At 45.2% G+C, this 20,152-nt stretch overlaps 2 protein-coding genes across 4 annotated transcripts in view; both read left to right on the forward strand.

The window, feature by feature from the left end:
- The window catches only part of rgl1 (ral guanine nucleotide dissociation stimulator-like 1), a 174,575-nt gene extending 172,635 nt beyond the window's left edge, over window positions 1–1,940 (forward strand). Inside the window, exon 19 of the transcript XR_013933340.1 lies at window positions 1,893–1,940. The gene's annotated coding sequence lies outside the window, so the exon portion shown is untranslated. The remainder of the gene's footprint in view (window positions 1–1,892) is intronic.
- Window positions 1–20,152, forward strand: part of sema6bb (sema domain, transmembrane domain (TM), and cytoplasmic domain, (semaphorin) 6Bb) — a 187,653-nt gene that overhangs the window by 56,972 nt on the left and 110,529 nt on the right. The gene's annotated exons all lie outside the window — the stretch shown is intronic.

Genomic DNA, 20,152 nt, shown 5'->3' on the forward strand with positions numbered 1-20,152 from the left:
TCCAATTTCTTCTTCCTCCCGTCTTCTTGTGAGAGCATGTGCCTCTCAGCGTGCAGTGCATGTCCCCACACCTCAGTGAGGTTCTGACTTTCCCATCCAATACAGGAAGTCATAACCCGGTTATGGATGGACGGGCGCAAGCCATTGATCACGGCAGTTTTTAACAAGTCACTGTAAGCCGGGTTGTCTAGTGTCACACCACAATGCTTCTGAAAGCAGTCCTCCATTCTATTTCTGTAGGTGTCACAGGTTTCATCAGCCCATTGCTTAGTGCTGTGAATTTTCGGCCAATCAGTGTGTGCTGGAAAAGCTGCTTTCACCCTGTCAAAAAGACCATCTCGATTCTGCAGCTGTCCAGTGATGATGTCATCTCTTTCTCCAGTCACATCAAAGTTTCCCCTGAGACGTAGCCACCTTAATCCAAAAACTTTGCGAAATACTGATTCCAGCTCTCTTGTCGATGGCCCATACATCTCGATCAAATCTAACACAGCCGTACACCAACGTACCGCGTCAATTATGGGGTCTGGAAGGTCCTTCACAATGTCATTGAATTCATCAGGTGTCCAGTTTCGCTGAACATGTACTGTTGCAGAGTACGCATCTATCTCTGCTTGCTGTGCCCCAGCCCCCGGACGGGGATGAGGGTTTGGATATGGAATTAATGGGAATAGGTTACTTGGACAGAGCGTCGCTGTGACATCTGCGTGTTCCTTGGGTGTTGTAGCAGTCAGTTGTGTGTCTCTCCTGCAGTTTGGCTCCTTCTGCCTCACATTGTAGTCATCAGGAGAAGTATTGGCTTGTAGATCTGCTAATGTCACCATAGTTCTGTCAAGGTGTTCTCGCAGTAATGTCACTTCTTTCCGTTGGTCGTTGAGTTGTTCTTGCTGTAGCGTTGCGGCCCTCTTAGCTTTGTCACGCTGGTCATTGAGTTGTTGTTGCATTCTCTTCGCTTTGTCACGTTGATCTTCCAAGGCCTTCTGTTGGTCGACAAGTTGTCGCTGCATTTTCTTTCTGCTCGGTTTTGCTCCCATCTTCTTAAGATTCTAAGTGGAGTGTTTGCTATAACAGCAAAGCATCCACCCTGCTCACAGCGCCAATTGTAATCGCAGCTTTTACATGTTACTTTATGTAAATTAAACAGATCAGGAAGATGCAGGACTCAGTTGTCAGGAACCAAACTCCATGTTTATTGTAGATCTCATCACAGCAGAGAGAGACTAGTGTCTCCCTCCAGGGCTTCCCCCATCACTCCCCTAGCACCAATCTCTTACACATATTTATACAATCAGGAGAAGTACACAAGAGGTAACAACAGATGGTCACTCCTTACATAGGCTCTATTCTATAACTGACTCACCCAGAGTCAGTATGTTTGAAATAGGTTTGCATGAGTCGACTGTTTGTAAGGGAGAGGAGTTTAACAAGTAAGAACAGGTGATGATTGTTGCATCTACTAATACATTCTTACTAATACAATTAATCAATACCACAATGACTGTTATATGAATTTTATCCACTACAGTGTGTGTGTGTGTGTGTGTGTGTGTGTGTGTGTGTGTGTGTGTGTGTGTGTGTGTGCGTGCGCGCGTTGCACGCACATGGGAGAACGTTATCTGAGCGAGAGAGGTGGGCACGTGTTGCACACTCACATTTCACATGACGTTCACAGCATAGTGGGAGAGCTCATCAGCCGTTCCTCTGCCCACACAGAGCCCTGCGCGTGGCGCCATGCCAAGCTGCCAGTATAAGCCAGAGTGCCAACCCTACGCTGTTCATCTCTCTGCCTCCCTCTCCCTTTATCCATGCCCCTCTCTCTCTCTCCCCCTCCTCCTCCTCCCGCTGTGATGTGCTTCTCCTTTCCCTCTGTACCTCCTTATCGTCTCTGTCAGGTGGAAACCTCATATGTCCAAAACTGTTACTTTTCAGGATTCAAATTCAAAACCATCAAAAGTAGCAGATCTACAAGCTCGAAACGCGTCGCTTCGCGCCGCGTTTCGAGCTTGCGGATCTGCTACTTTTGATGCGTTTGTGTGACGCTGTAGTCTGATCGAGTAGGGCGTTAATTCACGAGAAAACACAAAAAGTTAGAGTATGGAGATGAGAGGTTTCTGCCCGACAGCAACGTTATCTTTTCTTAGCTCCTCGTGGTGCCTGGTGTTACTTCACTCCGTCCTTCAGCAGGGGGCTGGAGGAGGTCAGGTGCGGGGCGGTGTTGGTAGTCTGGTTTTAGAATTGAAAACCAAACACATCACATCACAGTGCAGACTGTCAACAGATTGGACCGCCAGGACACCCCTGAAGCAGAGTTAATCAAGGGATTACACACACACACACACACACACACACACACACACACACACACACACACACACACACACACACACACACACACACACACACACACACACACACACACACACACACACACACACACACACACACACGCACACTCACGCGCGCACACACACACACACACACACACACACGCACACACACTATATCTGGTCATAACACATGGCCTGCCCACACAGCTTGCCACATCTTTCCGTTGCCTTGAAGTGCGGGCCAAGTGTCCATAGCGGATGGTCTTCTGATGGACTATAGGTGCTGGTACCGCGTTAATTGATGCTGTGTCTGATTATACTTGTAGATGGATGCACACAGGGACTTTGCTGCTAGGCTAGGCTCCTGTCCAGTAAGTGTCTCTTAAACAGCGGGGTGGGCGGAGTTGTCGTGCCAATCACAGCGAATAAAACGCGCACGCCCACTCACTCGTCCCTCTCCATCAAACGGAGCGTGGGGGAGGGATTTCGAAATGGCCAGAGTCGTCGTCCAAGCCTCGCTAATGCTTTCCAGAGCTTTCTCCAGCAGCATTCTTCAACCACTGCGCAGAGTGTATTCTTAGAAACAAAGGTACTTAGTGGTACCCAAACGTGGTTGCTTGGTATGCATATCCTCATCTAGCGATCGTCATCTAGTAATTCAGCCAGAATGCATACTGCAGAATAGAGCTGGGTGATATTATAATATAGCCTGGTAAACACCCCCTCCCTCCGGAAATCTCATTTGCATTTGGTTTCAGGAAGGAGGGTCTGGGATTGCTCACAGAGTAAAACTGCCCGAACCGCTGCGCATACGAACCAATCAGCGGCTGCTAGGGGCGGGATCATCCAATCACCTGCCTAGTAGCTTGAAAAAATGAAACTCCGTCTGTCATCGATTCTGCGCCCGGAGTCTCAGATGCAAGTACGCTGTGAAACAAAATGTGTGTCGCAAGCTTCTTCCATTTGACGGAGTGAGGTTAATTATAATATCCATATGCGACAACTGTATATCATCTGGGATTTTGGCAATCATAATTTTCTGATAATAGCTTAAATGTAGTCTTTTCCTGGTTTTAAAGGCTGCAAAGTAGTGATAAAAGTTTCTGAAATGATTACACTTCTTTTTTTGCTGGGCAAATGCCTTTGTTTGGCATATCCACATTACTAATCATTGTTCTCAATATTCTCTTGTTTATAGATACAGTAGATAAAGTATATCTTCTGAAAGCACAATACATTGTCCAAAACATTGTCACATCATCGATATTGAGGTAATCAGTCAAAAGTATTATACTTGGAACATCAAACATGACAAGTTTATGGCTCGCTTGCCTTCTTCTTGCTCCACTCTTACTCTCTGTCTCTCTGTCTCTCTGTGTCTCTCTCTCTCTCTCTCTCTCTCTCTCTCTGTCTCTCTCTCTCTCTCTCTCTCTCTCTCTCTCTCTCTCTCTCTCTCTCTCTCTCTCTCTCTCAGTAAAGCAGAAACGCCGCTCAAAAAAGGAATCTTTAACAATTACTTGATTTTATGGGACTGACAGGTGTGATGGGGCCTATACCAATTCCAGCAAAAGAGCATTGTAGAGGTGTACGCCGTTCCTCGCACAGCGGTGGTTCTGCAGCACCAGACCCATTTGCAGAATCGGAGACGGAATTGAGAGACGTTTATCCCAAATGTATCTCTGAAGGATGAGTCATAGCTGTCAGTTTGTGCTATGAAAGAAAGAAAGAAAGGGAAAAGGAATGGAGGGGCAGAGGTGAGGGAGAGAGGTACAAATGCACACACAAACTGGTGAACAGATGGACCATTCATCTTTGGCGGTGTCCCCATTACACTTCACCACTTCTCTGTGGCACCTGCCCCCCCCCCCCCATCTGAGCAAGATTCCTTTGTTCTGCTTTATCCCATTAAAACCTGAGGCCGATTCTACAAATGCCTTCTAAATCTGTGGTTCTCACACTTGACAAGATGTTGACCAAAATGTTCAAAGAATAGCAGATGTACAAGCTCGCAGCGCGGCACGAAGTGGCGCGCTGTGAGCTTGTACGTCTGCTATTTTTTTGAATAGCCAACGCAAAAAAACCTAAAATGACACAGATGCTTTCCCGGTTTTAACGGGTTATGCCTTTGAAACGGACAAAATCAAAGTCTGTCCTGATGAACATCTGCTATCGAATGTTTCTTTTCCCCCCCCCCTCGTGTGCTTAACCTCTCACTCCATCCTTTGTTTCTCTCTGTTCATCTCTGATCTCATCCCCCCCCCACCCACCCCCCTCTCCTTCTGGATAAACACGATCTTCTGCTACTCACAGAGAACTTATTTAACCACTTGAACCCTATAGCGTCACGATTTTGGACACGTCGTAATATAGGCACACGTTCAGCGAAAATAGACGAACATTCAGTGAAAATAGCTGAGCTTTTAGATCAGCAATTTTGACGTACAACCAAGTACTGTATATGTGGTTTAAGTGATTTAATAGAGCATGAATCCCTACACCTTGAATGTAGAGCAGTAGTGACTCAGATCCTCTGCCTGATGTTCAAAATTCTAATATCTCCCCCGGCCCAAGGGGGAATTTCCCTTTTAGGCTAGTGGTTAAGACGTTGGCTTTCCACGAGGTAGACCCGGGTTCGATTCCCGGGCGTTACACTTGCTTGATATACTGTTCGCAATAGACAATGGAAGATGCATGCTCCTTGGTCTCTATGGGGAGATACTACTCAACTCCTCCACTCACTCAAACAATCAACCAGCTACTGTAGCAAAGAACGTCTTTAGCAACAGCCAAGCATGGTAGTTTGTTGCCTTCAGACTTGCAGTCTGCTCACCCTCCTGAACTCTGTTCCTTGTAGACTGTAACAACCAAGAAACGTAACAATGTAAACATTCTGACGACTTTTTTTGTTTGTTTATTGCCTCAAGAGAAATGCTCTGTTTATTTTCCACATTGACTTACTCACATACATTATGTATGAGAGAGCTTTGGCAAAACATTATCCTCTGGCCCGAGATCAGCCTGGACTGACTAGTTACAATATGTAAGAGCAGGACTTAATGAGAAACAAATAGAATTCATAGATTGAATACCGAATGATTCATCGCTTTATTTCTTTTTTTGTGTGTCCCTTCTGTTGAACTACAGGGTAATAATATGCAATGTTCTTCTTTTCTCTTCACTATGGTGGTAATTTATTCAGTTATTTTGAAACGCAATTAATGCAATGTGTTAATACATTAATTAACACACACAAACAAACACACACACGCACACACACACACACACGGACAAGCATTCACACACTACAGAATTAGTCTTGTTGCCATAGTGCCCATTGGCAGTTAATAAGTCACCATACTGCACTGCATTATTCATTATTACATCTCAACCATTAAACACTATACCTCCCTCTGGCCATGCTTTAATCTCTGTACCTCTTGAATACCTTTCTCACAGCATAAATCATTATAATCATGCCTGAGTGGCAGTGAGCACCGGGCAGCCATTTCAAAACTCATATCCCATGCATGTGCTGTATACTCGTCTCCCCTCCTCTGCTCTCCTGTCCTCTCCACTCCTGTCTTCTCCACCTCCCCTCGCCTCCCCTCCTCTCCAAGGCTGTCTGGATGTCTGCAGCGAGAGACAGGAACAACTATTTAGGGCTTCAGAGTCTCATAAAGCCAGCTGTTTAATACAGGAGCATGCGAGTTGATGGGCTGTGTCGATTCTTCTGCAAAGGTCTTTAAATCCCGTTTTTAACGCCAGTGTTACAACCAATCACTTGTGGTGAGTGTGTGTGTGTGTGTGTGTGTGTGTGTGTGTGTGTGTGTGTGTGTGTGTGTGTGTGTGTGTGTGTGTGTGTGTGTGTGTGTGTGTGTGTGTGTGTGTGTGTGTGTGTGTGTGTGTGTGTGTGTGTGTGTGTGTGTGTGTGTGTGCACGTGCACGTGCACGTGCGTACGTCTGTCCATTCAAGGGCCCCTCATTGCGGACAATAGCGGCTTTTGATGGCACACAAAAGAGAAGCATTCTGGCAGTGTTATTCCGCCAACACTCAGGATGGGTAGAAATTGAGGCTCAGGTTGAGATGGCTGTCCTTATCTTGTCAAGGATGCAGCATTACCACGCTGCTGAGGAGGAGGAGGCCGGATTGCGCTATCTTTCCATTTGTCTCCAGCCACTTCCATCCAACCGTCTATTTTCGTTTTTATCTCCCCATGTCATCTCTACACCAGCTCTAAATTTCATTTATGTGCTCCCTCTCTCTCTTGTGTGTTACTGTATCCATCTCTCTCTCTCTCTCTCTCTCTCTCTCTCTCTCTCTCTCTCTCTCTCTCTCTCTCTCTCTCTGCTCTCTTTTATTTCATCCTCCTTCTCCTCACCCATCTCTTTCCCCTTCCTATCCTCACCTCTAGATGGATATCATATCCCTCTGTCGTATTCCAATAAGACTTCCTCTGCTTGACAAGCGTCCTTCAGTTGCACAAGGTGTCTCCACAGCGACGACCACAGATGAGGAATGTTTTACAGAGTAGGATCTGAGTCGCCGGGCAAACAGATCTGTTTCTCTTCATCATTCATAGCTATTTTCTCCATCGGTGCTGGTTTACGTTGCAGTTCTGGCAGCGCACTGAGAATGGTAATAAGATTTCACTGCGCCACAGTGTTGCTAATCAGCAAACTGCTGTTAGAAATGGGTTTACGCTTATAGCATTGTTCTACAGTAGGTTCAGAGGTGGGACTCGAATATTAAATTATGTTGGTTCCAGAGGAGGGATTTGAACATTTGCGTCGATGGAAGAAGTTATAATGCTATGGGCTATGTTCAAATTGGCAACCCAAAATCAGATTTTTGGCCTATCCAGATTGGAATCAGATTGTTTTTTAGCAAATATGAACAGAAAAAAACATTCTTAACACATTGAATGCCAAAAACGGTCCGGACCGTTTTTGAGGATCCAAACGAGAAGTGCCGAAAACGGTCCGGACCGTTTTTGACCCAATTCTATTTTTATACATGTGGGCCACGTGGGGCGCTAAAACGAAACTTTGACATCACCCAAGGAGTTTCTGAGAAGAAGAGGCTGGATCTGGCTCCATGTCAAAAATCCTTCCGGTCGGCGTTTTCAATGTTATCTCCTTGACTAAAAGCTTAATATCTCCATTTCTTTTTAACGTGGTGGAAACGAGCCGTTTTCGATCGGCGATCACGCTGCAATGGAGGATCGCGTTAGAAATATTATTGTTCCAGGCGTTAGTCGGGACCCTCCGCCGTCTCGCACGCACGCTTTGTTTACATGCACTTCCGCGTCGGGGCTTCTACAGCACGAAACGTATAACGCAAGTGGATGGAAGAAATGCAGGCACTCAACGTATAATATTTTAATAAACCTCTGGCACCCAATGTGTTAAGTGGTTTGAAATGCCATTCAAATCTGATTTCTGAAGATGTGTCTCTTTATACTGTGTCGTGTGATGCGTCGCTCAACAATAGTAGCAGATCTACACTTTTATTATACACACTTGCAAATAACAGTGTGGTCAGTCAATCCTAAAGATCATATTTGAGAAACTAATCAGATTTGTCTGCAGTCTGAACCGAGCCTAACTGGCGATGCCACTGTAGCCATGTTTTCACTACACTGCCAGTATGTTACCAGCAAAAAAACTAACATATAACTTGCTGGAATGGCAATGGGAGAGACCGTTTTCACATGCCCTCCTTGGCAGTAGAAGTAATGTAATGCTGATATGCGACCGTTTTGTGCTAGCCGATCGACAAGCTCACAACGCGTCGCAGCTGAAACGACCGACCAGTAAGAACGGTCTCTCACTCTTTCTCTTGTCTACGTCATCAGGCTATCCGGAACAGTGATCTCCAGTGTTTCACTACACAGAAAATGTAATTCCGCCAATAAATGAAATGGCGGGAAAATGACTAGGAAGCTTGCCGAAAGTTTTCCAACACCAAAACTGCCGCCATTCAAGATGCGTGCGCGTTTTCACATGACAGGGATTTCAAAATGTCCACTGTACTGCCTGCACTTTGGCTGTGTGAAAACGCGGTAATACAGTATGAGATGGCACCAGAAGTGGGACTGGAACCCATACTGTACCTCCCCACTGACCCTTCTGACTACAATACTTGAAGATAATGTAGTTTGACCCGCAGGCCTGGAGCCTGTTTGCTGATTGAAAACCAAAGCTGTCACTGTTGGTGGGGATATTGAATAATGGGCCTGTGTTTCCTCCCATTGTCACAGAGCGCCAGGCTGTATGTAGCCTGTATAGCAGAGCGGCGATGGGCGCCGACAGAGACGCCGCAGGGCATCTCAGCTGCAGTCAAGCCCCGGAGATCTGTCGATAAACAGCCAGGTTGTTGTTGCTGGATCAATCCTGTTTACCGGGCCTGGAGCGCTGCTTCGCGTCTAATTGGCATGTGCACTGCCAGCACTGTACTGTACTGTACCTGTACACGCACTCCCCGCTATGCCAGAATCATTACAGCGCTTCTTTGTTCATGTTTTGCATGCAGCCGCATATACTGTATATCGTTGCTGTCGGGAAGAAACCTCATATCTCCATATTTTAATTTTTGTGTTTTTTCACAAATGAACGCACTACTTGATCATACTACAGCACAAAAGTATCAAAAGTAGGAAATCGACAAGCTCGAAACGCTGTGCGAAGCGACGTGTTTTGAGCTTGTAGATCTGCAACTTTTGCTATTTTTGAATTTGAATCCTGAAAAGTAACAGTTTTGGACATATGAGGTTTCCACCCGACAGAGACGATATGTGAGTTTTGGGTTTAAGGGTACTCTGGGCAATTCTAGGGAGAACTTTGTACAACGAACTTTGTACAAACGAATTTATCCAGTAATTTATGCTGACTGGATATTTGTTCAGTCAGGTACTCCCCGAGTACTAGGGATCCAGCTAACATTCCGGAATGTTTGTTTAGAAGTTCCAGTCTTTCTTAACCCTAATTTATGCCTCGTCACGTGATGGTGTCCCTCGCTGACAATAACTTAACTGATGAATTGGTTAATTTCAGCGGACGACACCATTCTGCGCCAAAGTATAAAATTAGGCTTTAGAGAGTGTGCAGAGAGAGAAACCCTTGGGGGAAAACAAACCAACCAAACAAATTTCCCCTAGCGTGGCCTAAGCGTTTGTCAATTGTCATCAGTTTGTTAAATGACAGCCTCTGTCAACAGCCACAGCAGGGGGTGGTGGTGGTTGTTTCCTTTCAGAGTTTCTCCGTTTGGCTGTTTTGCTTTACCTCATTGTCTCAAAACACCAGAGGAACACCAAATCAATAAGCAAGCCACTCACACATTAGAGAACAAATAGGGCCTGTACCCAGCCGTGTGCTGGACTGGAAGCACAATGGGCCCATGTAGCAGGACGCTCCTTTGATGAGGGACATGAGCGGTGATCGATGGCTTTGGCGTGGGTTTTCTTGTTTCTGTGGTGATGTGAGTCATTAAGGCTGATAAGGCCGTTGCATTCTTCTCTGCTGACTGAATGGCGGGGGACCATGAGACAGAATAGTTCTACTGTAAGGCCTGTTGAAGGACAGACTTTCTCTGTCTCCCCTGGCTTTGTGTGTCGCATTTCCTTTGATTATCCCTGACATCCGTGTTCCATGCCTGCCGATTGCACTACAGTGTCTACTTCATTTGTTCTGCTATGTCACGTGGGTTAGTTTGGGCTTCCTTTTCATAAGAAGGCAGTTCACCTTCAGCAGCTTGACCATGCGATTTACCTTAATGAGAGGCATATCGTCGTGTTTGTATCCTCCAATATCTCCACTGACACATTTCTTTCTTCACATTCCCTCATTATTGAATTAATCCGACAAGCCAGGACGGGCGGTCCATCGAGCTTCCAGGCAAAATGGCTTATATCGATTTGATCCGCTCCACGCACAGGATGCCAGGTAGTTAAATGACATCGTCGAATAACCCGGCGATTGTGGACCTGAACGAGGCTGCTCGAGCCCCCCCTCTCATCATGCAAATGAGAGCGCTTGTTACTGGGTGACTGAGCACAGAGAGGCCCATTGAGATGTTATCTCTAAAGTGTGTCATGTGAGGTATATGGAGGGAGAGGATGGAAGCTCTGAGGAGTGAAGCAGAGAAAGGAGTCTGTCAACCAGAACGCGTCTCTTTCTTTGACTGTCTGCCAGGGTCATTCAGGTCAAGGAAGTGACGTCTCTTTCAATAACGTCTCTGCGCTTCACATCATTGTTTATTAGTGCTCGAGTGCTGCTTTTGTGATGCATGCCACACATACAGTGGGTTTGCGTGAGGCACACACATCCTGTCTTCCTCTTGCCTTTATTTCCTCTCTGTAAATCACATCCTCCTTTTAGTTGTTAAAGGAAGGAGCTTATTTTCATATAATTGGTCCTTACTAATGAGGTGGGACAGAGTCCCTATGTTGCAAGTCCAAGTAAAGTCTCAAGTCTTTGCTCTCGAGTCCCGAGTCAAGTCCAAGTCAACACAACAAGTCGTAAACCTTTTGTTTCGAGTCCCAAACAAGTCCTAATGCCAATTAAGATTTACATAAATCATGAGCATTTTTCACAATTTTCATTTATTTTTACTCAAGGGTTCTTCCAGTCCAACAGAATGCAGATACTGTGCTCTTAATGTCCTCCTTGAGGACAGGGTTTAAAGCGGCACTCCGTAACTTTTTTTTAAGGAATAAACTGTCATTTTGTCCAATCTGTCTGGTAGAGTATGTTACAGTAATACAATATAACTTATACAATCGGGGTGGTTGTATTTTGTCTCCCTGCTCTTCTATTGAGCCATTTAGATCATGTCAAAGGTCATGTCTCACCTATAGACACAGGATCTGACACAAATTCAATTTATCCCCTGAGCAAGCAGGCAGGCTCTATTGTCACAATGGTAAAAATGTCAGCACTTGCACAGGAAACCGCGTTCAAATCCAGGGTAGAGGAGGAAAGTTACATAGTGCAGCTTTAACCAAACAATTTTACTGTCGTGTTCCACAATAGACAAGGGCAAGTTGCAGTCAATAACTAAATGGGACAGTATTGGTGATAGCTTTCTGCAGTGGATGAGTGCTGTACTGACGTACACCGGTGTCCATGAACTGGGAGATTGGAGGCTGTTGTGATGTGTTGCTTGTGCTGGGCCTGCATTTACTCAGCTTGTATCCTTCATATCTGTAAAATAGCATATTAGACCATTAAAACCAGCACCACCTCTGAGCCACAGAGCGAATAGACTGAAATGGTGCTGCCGTCTTAAACATTTGCATTAAGGACCTATTACAGTACTGTATATGAAGATGATGTTGAAAATGGGTGAAGAGGTGAAGCGCTCCTTTAAGCCTGATTTATAGGCTACTTTGTCGATCGACCATGCCAAAGATAGACGATCTACAAGCTCACAACATGACGCAGTTAGTGTTCCTTCTTTCTGTTCACTTGTCATTTGTCTGAACATTGATATTCCTCTAGATGCTCTACCATGCTCATAACACCCCCCCCCCCCCCACACACACACACACACACACACACACACACACACACACACACACACGCACACACGCACCACATGCACTACTGGCACTACATCTGTGTTCGGTAGCCATCTCCTTAGCAACTGGCTCTATAAACACAACCTACTTTTCTTTAATCTCTTCTCTCTTCACATGCCACCATCCTTTCATTCCAGCCTCCATCCGTCCCCCCCTTGTGTCCTCGTCTACGAACCTGTCAACGCTCAGGGCCGACTGGCGACGCCTCTGTTCTGTAACACGTTGCTCTGAAACGCGTCCAGCATCCCACAGCCGCCCACCTACAAATCTACTCACCATAATCCCATCTGCATAAGTATGGGTGTGAAGAGAACCTCAAGGACTTGAGGAGGAGTGGAGAGGAGAGAAGAGGGGGGGGGTGGAGGAGGGGGGTTACAGGACTGGAGGAGGAGAAGGAGCAATAGCAATGAAAATGTCAGACTGGCCAGGGAACGGGAAAGAAAAGTGGGGTATCCAAAACAGATAAAGCCATTCATGGCCCCCATCGCCCTACAACATAAAAAAAACTTTAAAACAGGGAGGCAAATGGAAGACAAGGTGAAAGTACAGAAATGAGAGAGAAGTAATATGAGTCAGAGGAGTGGAATTTAGACGAGGATGATAAAGTATCACAGTAATGTGTGGGAGAGAGAGAGAGAGACAGACAGAGAGACAGACAGAGAGACAGACAGAGAGGCAGGCAGAGAGACAGACAGAGAGGCAGGCAGACAGACGGACAGACGGACAGACGGACAGACGGAGAGAGAGAGAGAGAGAGAGAGAGAGAGAGAGAGAGAGAGAGAGAGAGAGAGAGAGAGAGAGAGAGAGAGAGAGAGAGAGAGAGAGAGAGAGAGATATGTGTGGCTGAGCTGGAGGGCTGCTCTACTGATTAACATGCCTCTCGACCTCGAGGAATCAAACCTGCCATGAAGCCAGGCCTGAGAGTTATGGCGTGTGCGTGCGTGCGTTTGTGCGTGCGTGCCTGCATACGTGAGTGTCATGTACCTCCGTGAACATTCCTGCGCACATGTGCAGGCACTTACCTGTGTTCTCAGCTCCATTGTGTACATCATTGTCAATTAAAGATACGTCCATGATTGACGCCTCAGCCTTCATGGGTGGTTATATTGATGCGTGGGTGCATTTGCGCGTGATTGCATGTGTGTTTTCTACATTTCTACATACAGGTGGTGGAATTTATCTGAATAAATTGGATGAGCAGGTGGGGTGATTTGAGGAGAGAGGGATGATAAAGTGGTAGATGAGGTGGAGAGAGAATGAGAGGAGAGAATATTTTTGGACTCAGCCAGAGAGAGAAACCTTGTATCTCCATATTTCACCTTTTGTGTTTTTTCATAAATTAATGCTTCTACTTAGTCGTACTAGCATGTCACGCTAAAAGTAGCACTTTTTGCGATTTACTACCTCTTGTGAGCTTGTACTGTAGATCTGATATTTTTGCTATTTTAGATTTTTTTTTCCAAGTTAAGTGGGTGGTTATATGGGTTTGATATATTGAATCAATGAAAAGAGCTTGTGACAAAATAATAACTACAGATCCATGGTCCATCCTCGGATCCATGGGAATACAGGTCCTTTATTTACATTTTCAGAAAAGTAACTGTTTTGGACATAATACATTTTGTTTATGGCAAATGGCAACAACATGACCCTTCTTAAAAAGTAAAAAGTAGATTAAACCTCAGGAAAAAAAGACTAAGCAAAAGCTTTGCTAACCACTTAAACCCCAGCATACGTAGTGTGGGCAATGGCTTTCGCAGGAAAGTAGCCAGTGTTGCATTGCTGAATTGGAACGTGGTTGAACTCTAATTTTAATGACGTGACGCGCACATCGCTTAACACCTACTCTACAGGTTACACAATAGACAATTGATATGCATCTAGGCTCATTCCTGTGTTAATTCACCTGGTGTGAGTCGGGAGCCTTTGAAAACTTTGTTGAGGTGTGAATTTAAAGCTGTTTTAAATCTATGCATGTGCCTGCGCGTGCTCCTGGTCAAATAGGCTCCTGCACGGCGTGCAAGGCCGTCCCATGAGCAATGCAACCCTGAAAATAGCACATCGACAAGCTCACAGCGCGTTACGTCGAGAGCTTGTCGATCGGCTAATTTCAGCGAAAGCCGTTCCACATACAAGGTTTCCACCCGACAGCGCCGCTATGGGTGCAGCAGCAGCAGCAGCAGTGAGGGGGGAGGAACAGGAGAGCAGATGGACAAAATGATGTGATGAATAAATATGTGGGCCTGAGACACTGAGGAAATGCAACACAGACTGTCGTCTGCTGCTCTCCGTGTCTCTCTCTCTCTCTCTCTCTCTCTCTCTCTCTCTCTCTCTCTCTCTCTCTCTCTCTCTCTCTCTGTGTGTGGACGACTGTGGAATGTTGGTTGAGGCTTCAGGACTTTCATGGTGACGTGTAGACAGACCTTGTGTCAGAAGTCCTGAGCAAAACGAATGAAATTGTGTCTGCGTTTCGCCTGAGTAAAGGCAATTCCTTCAGCGTTTTTACATTAGGTCTGACAGAGAGAGAGAGTGAGAGGAAAGGACAAACCGTGGCATTTGATTTTAACTGGCAGACACAGTATCCAGGGGGTGGCTCTGTGTGTGTGTGTGTGTGTGTGTGTGTGTGTGTGTGTGTGTGTGTGTGTGTGTGTGTGTGTGTGTGTGTGTGTGTGTGTGTGTGTGTGTGTGTGTGTGTGTGTGTGTGTGTGTGTGTGTGTGTGTGTGTCTGTGTGTGTGTGTGTGTGTGTGTGTGTGTGTGAGAGTTTGTGTGTGTGAGCGTGTGTGTGTGAGCGTGTGTGTGTGTGTGTGTGTGTGTGTGTGTGTGTGTGTGTGTGTGTGTGTGTGTGTGAGTGTGTGAGTGTGTGAGTGTGTGTGTGTGTGTGTGTGTGTGTGTGTGTGTGTGTGTGTGTGTGTGTGTCTGTGTGTGTTACAGCTAATACACCAGACGTTGTTGTTGTTGTTGTTGTTGATGAGGACAATAGAGAAGTGACCATTTTGGAAGTGGGTTGTACATTCGACCACAGTCTGGAAGAGGCTTCCTTAATCCTTACCAAGGTGCTAAAGTACCAACGTCTTAAGGATGCTATGATACAGTGAATGAGTATGAACGTACGTGTGTGTGTGTGTGTGTGTGTGTGTGTGTGTGTGTGTGTGTGTGTGTGTGTGAGTGTGTGAGTGTGTGTGTGTGTGTGTGTGTGTGTGCGTGTGTGTGTGTGTGTGTGTGTGTGTGTGTGTGTGTGTGTGTTACAGCTAATACACCAGACGTTGTTGTTGTTGTTGTTGATGAGGACAATAGAGAAGTGACCATTTTGGAAGTGGGTTGTACATTCGACCACAGTCTGGAAGAGGCTTCCTTAATCCTTACCAAGGTGCTAAAGTACCAACGTCTTAAGGATGCTATGATACAGTGAATGAGTATGAACGTGTGTGTGTGTGTGTGTGTGTGTGTGTGTGTGTGTGTGTGTGTGTGTGTGTGTGTGTGTGTGTGTGTGTGTGTGTGTGCGTGTGCGTGTGCGTGTGTGTGTGTGTGTGTGTGTGCTGTGTGTGTGTGTGTGTGTGTGTGTGTTGTGTGTGCGTGTGTGTGTGTGTGAGCTCATGTGCATGCATACAGTACACATGCATGCTTCTATGTCCGTGTTGGTGTGCGTGTGGTTGTTGTATGTAGTAACGCCGCTGGGCCTTGCACATGCATTCTGGTACAGTAAATTCTGGTTTACGCTAAGTTGCACACGGGTGTTGCATGCCATAAATACGCATTGTGAGCTTGTAGATCTGTTATTTTCTGAGCACGACACCGGCACACAACAAAGTATAATCAGGCCTCTCTGCAAGAACGGGACCTCGTCGCCGTGTCTTCCACTGGGAGAAGATGCTGCCTGCCTGTCTATCGCTATCTCTGTTTGGAGGACTGAGACCATTTCTTTTAGATACTGTTTACAGCGGGACTGTGCACAGCAGGACACTCGCCAAGGTGATTTCCTCAGGAAATTATTTATGCCATCTCAGAGGACAGGGAAACAGCTTTTTTTTTTAATTATTGGACACCCCCCGTGGGGCCAACAATACTGCATGCATAAGTTGTTCTTACAGCTACAGTATGTTGCCATCAGCTTTGTACTGTTATTAGCGTATATATATATATATGTATGTATATATGTATGTATATATATATATATATATATATATATATATATATATATATATATATATATATATATATATATATAGTGTGTTATTGTGTCCATCTTGATGTTGGAGGACAAGCAGCGCTTCTGTCAGCAGTTCTGCAGGGAACTGTGCCGCGAAGGCAGAGTGAGGAAGACCGAGGAAGAGAAAGAAAACACCATTAGCATACAGACATGTCATTCTTAAACCAAGAACGTATACAGACCCCCCCTCGTCCCCCAACGCCTTCCTTATATCCCCCTCTCCTCCTCCTCCTGACACCCACCTCTCTGCTCAGAAACGAATTGAAGAAACACTCGGGTCGACAGCTTCGACTCAAACCGCCTTCTCGCAAACCCTGTTAGCCCCTTTCTTCTATTCCCCTCTTTTCTCTCTCCACCCCGCGGTTTCTTGACAGCCCCAGAAACAAAAAGTCACTTTTTTGAGGTCATTACAATAAATCCATCCTCTGGCTGCTCCTGATTCATGGGCGACGAGGGCAAATGGTGTCTGGGAGGGAACAAGTTGAGCTATTGGGTTACCCTCTTGTGTATTTATGCAAGATAATGCATGGCCTTGAGGGGATTTTAGGGGCATAATCACATCAGGAGGGGCCTCTGTCATGCAGCAAATCCCTTTCTGTGCCATTAGGGCAGGTTTTTGTTTCTATTATTTATAACCACGTTTGAGACAACAGCCTTGTGGGTCGTTGTTACTCTCCCTGGTTTCTAGACTCCTGTCTGTCTTGTAGTGTTTTTATTTTGTTAACGGCAGTGTAGCACGTTTTTTCTCCTCCATGGTTCGTTGGAGGGTGATTTATGACTCCAGTCGCTGAACCCTGGCCTGCTAATGATGGCTGTGAACTGGTTGTGGAGGGCAATAGGTCACAGCTATCTTCGCTGTTGTGATGTGGCTCCATGTTCCTCCCTTCCTCCCTCTCTCTCGCTCCCTCCCACCCACGTGTCTCTCTGTCTGGCTGGCTGTCTCTCTCTCTCTGGCTGAGTCCAAAATCCCTCACTCCTTTCCTACTCCCTATACTCCCTATATAGGGAGTTGTCTGTAGGGGACTACTGTACTGTGTATATATAGTGAGCTCATCTGAGAAATTAACCACTTAACCACTCAACCACTTAAACCCTATACTTAGTTGACTGGATTCCCAAGGGCTCAAACTAGGCCCCCTCCTGTTTTCGCTCTACACTAAATATCTTTGTTGAAAAGAGACAATCTACTCATCACAGGATCTTGTAGTTCTGCTATTTGTGCCGACTGTTAGCCCCAGAATAGGGATGCGTAGGGTTAAGTAGTAAAAAACCTTTAAACCAGTGTCCCCCAGGGGTCTATACTTGGTCCCCTTCTTTTTTCCCTCTACACCAAATCTCTTTGCTGAAAAATCTAGAAGCTCACAAAGCGCCGCATTGTGAGCTGGTACAGTAGATCTGCCATTTTTGCCAAATATCTGCATATTGACATATCCCAGAATAGGATGATGTGGTTGAGCCTATTGAAACATTTTCCAAAATAGCCGATCTACAACCTCACATTACATCATGACGTGAGGCTTTGTGAGGTTGTAGATCTGAAATGTTAGGACATTTCTGGAAGGTTTTGAAAGATTCTCACCTATATGCCCAAAATGGGGATGCCAGGGTGAAAGCGTTTAAAAAATACATTTCAGACACTCACCGCTAATTACGTTATTGCTGTCACACAATTAAAACGTGCCGTATCCATGTCAGCATTTTTCTTCAAGAGCAATGAATGGTGGGATTTAGGATTTGCTGTAGTGACCATCGGTTGTAGCCTAATTTTCACGATGCACTGTGGGATCTAAATTTTGAGCGTACTCTCTCTCTCTCTCTCTTGTCATACTCTGGTGGTCATGACTTCTGTGGCTCCAGGAGGGAGGGACGCAGAGCTGGAGATGAAAGGAAAGAGTACAGAAGGAGTATGAGGAGACTTTACAGCTGAGTGGAATATGAGATAGTGTGTGTTGAAATTCTTTGATTGGGAATAACCCCTTGAGATGTACCATCTCGTTTTCAAGGGGGTCCACAGATTACAAAATCCATTCATTTTTCATACATTTAGACACAAAAGTTCAGAAAGTTCAAACAATATCAACAAAACAAGGAAAGAAAACAAAACTAAACAACGATAACACAACAACAACAACACTTACAACAGCAATACACAGAGCACTTAAATGGATCATTGGTTAATAGTTATAATGATGATTTAGTCAAAGCATCTCAAGGTGAGAGGACAGCGCAGTTTTAAAGAATTTAAAATATGTTATTGACCGAATATAAACAGGTATATTGTTCCAGTCAGAGGGAGCTTTAAACCTAAATGATTATTTTGCCAACTGAGTTCGATACATTTGGAACAAAATAAATCTGTGTCTCAGTTGAGGTGAAAGGTTCCACATACTGTTTTAGATACTGTGGACAGTTAAAATGAATACATTTGAAAAGTTTTCATACAGGGTGCAGTGAGTCATATATGGACAACCAAGAACAAATCTACATAAACGGTTATAAATTGTATTGCGGGGAAGAAGGTTAGTTTTAGGTGCAGTCTGATAGACTACATCAGCATAGGTAGATAGGTAGTGTGAGTTGAACAATTGTTTTTCTGGCTGTAAATGTAAAACAGTTTCTGTTCCGGTAAAGAACACCAGTACTGAAATAGATTTTCCTCACAATATTATCAACGTGGCATTTGAATGAAACTTCTGAATCAAGCCAAAGGCCAAGGTATTTGATGATTTGCTCTCTCAACATGTCAACCCAGGAATGGAGACCCATAATTAACTTGTGGAATCATCCAGACATCATGTCAGACAATCATTGGCTTTTCACTCCTCCTCTTATCCTCTGTGGCTCTCCCAGCATCTTGTCTGTTGTAATTTTGAGGACTTTTGCGGAGGTTAATGACAGGGACACGAGTCTTGGGAGAGCTCCAGTAATGCTCCAAGATCCTCCATTCATCAACCATATAAGCTATTACAGGTATTACATTGCCGCGCTGTCACATATGCTGCTCTGTAGTTCACCTACATCTCACCGGTAATGGGAGCACTCCTTGCTGCCGTGAGAAATACTCCAAGATTATCTTATTCTAGCAATAACCTTCAAGTTCCCTGAAAATGATATATCCATCAGACATAGCCAGGGCCATCCAAAGTGCGAAGTGATAATTTATGTCTGAGGCTGAGAGATGGTCTTCTTACACACATTTTTAAAAGATTAATTGTGTTGGAGGGTTTGCTGTGCTTTCCATGGAACATCTTGTTCCCAGTATAGCAATCTGTGCTGTTTTTAAGTGCATGGGAAATTCTGTATCTCGTGTGAAAAGGTCTCTCTTCATTTTTCATTTACAGTATCCTCTCTCTCTCTCTCTCTCTCTCTCTCTCTCTCTCTCTCTCTCTCTCTCTCTCTCTCTCTCTCTCTCTCTCTCTCTCAGTTAAATTAAATTCAATAGGCCATATTGGCATGGCATTTGACATGTGTTGCCAAGGCACAGTTTCGATTATGAAAGCCCCGTTTCTCTCTCTGTGGATGTCTGGAATGTTATTGAGGCTTCAGGATTGCATGGTGACGTGTAAACAGACGTGTCAGAAGAGGTCCCGAGCAAAAGAACGAAATCATTTCTCCCTTTCGCTCGAGTAAAGGGAATTCCTACAACCTTTTTTAAATTAGGCCTGACAGAGAGAGAGAGAGGACAAACTGTGGTTTGGCTTAGATTTTAACTGGCAGACACAGTATCCAGGGGATGGCTACAGTGATACAGTATGACTGTGTGTGTGTGTGTGTGTGTGTGTGTGTGTGTGTGTGAGTGTGTGTGTGTGTGTGTGTGTGTGTGTGTGTGTGTGTGTGTGTGTGTGTGTGTGTGTGTGTGTGTGTGTGTGTGTGTGTGTGTGTGTGTGTGTGTGTGTGTGTGTGTGTGTGTGTGTGTGTGTGTGTGTGTGTGTGTGTGTGTGTGCGTGCGTACGTATAGTATGTATGCACTGTATGTGTACTAAGACTTGAGGGCTAGTCTAAATGGGTCAGTGAAACAGATTTAAGGTGGCCAGTCTCC

The sequence above is a fragment of the Gymnoscopelus braueri genome, assembly GCF_963280865.1.
Source record: "Gymnoscopelus braueri genome assembly, chromosome: 6".
In the NCBI taxonomy this organism is placed as follows: Eukaryota; Metazoa; Chordata; class Actinopteri; order Myctophiformes; family Myctophidae; genus Gymnoscopelus; species Gymnoscopelus braueri.